Consider the following 936-nt stretch of genomic DNA (forward strand, 5'->3'; position numbering starts at 1 on the left):
TCAGCTATAATTTCTCATAAATTCTCTTTTATCAATAAGTCCATATATTTTAAATTCTGGAAACTCCAACAGGAAACTTTATACCTTCCTCACTTAAGAGTTACCTTAGCATGACTTTTATAATGTGAAAGCAAAGCCAATAAATTAAAATTGTCCATCTTACTAACTTTGATACACACACACACACACACACACACACACACACATGTTGTGTGTGTGGCCAGCTCAGCCCACCCTGGGGGCAGAGCTGGTGCAGCATGTATTGTGGGGGATCGAACTGCAGTCCCTGTGCTTTGCCTAAGCAAGTGCTTTAGATTGCTGAGCTATCTCACCAGCCCTAGCTTTGCTATATATTAAAATAAATAACCAGTTTCTTTGTAAGCACAGTTTTCACTGAATATATTATCATATACATTTCCATGTCATTAAATTTTATTCTACTTTTTATGTGTGGTACTGGGATTAAACCCACAGCCTCACATATGCTAGGGAAGTGCTTTACCACTTAAGTGCATTCCAAGTCCTTTTTAAATTTTGAATTTTGAGACTAGGTCTCACTATGTTGCCTGGCTTGCCTTGAGCTTGTGATACTTCTGCCTCAATCTCTTGAGAAGCTATAATTCCATGCATGTGCCACTACCTCCTATTTTTAAATCAGCTTTTATCACTCTAACATTTTCCCTCTAAAGCTGTTGGAATTTCCACAGCAGTATTCACTTTTTCACATTCCACAAGATCCTTCTAGTAATGGCAACATCATGGTTACACTGCACGGGCTTACATAAATTGACACATATACTACAGCCAGTTTGGCTAAAATGTCAAAATAAGATCAATTCTGGATGGTTAGAATTTATTGACAGATACCAAAAAAAAAAAAAAAAATTATTAGGTACCAGCTGGCCAAGTAGCTCAGTGGATTAAAGCACCTGCTTA

The sequence above is a fragment of the Octodon degus genome, unplaced genomic scaffold, assembly GCF_000260255.1.
Source record: "Octodon degus isolate 3935 unplaced genomic scaffold, OctDeg1.0 scaffold00002, whole genome shotgun sequence".
Taxonomy (NCBI): Eukaryota; Metazoa; Chordata; class Mammalia; order Rodentia; family Octodontidae; genus Octodon; species Octodon degus.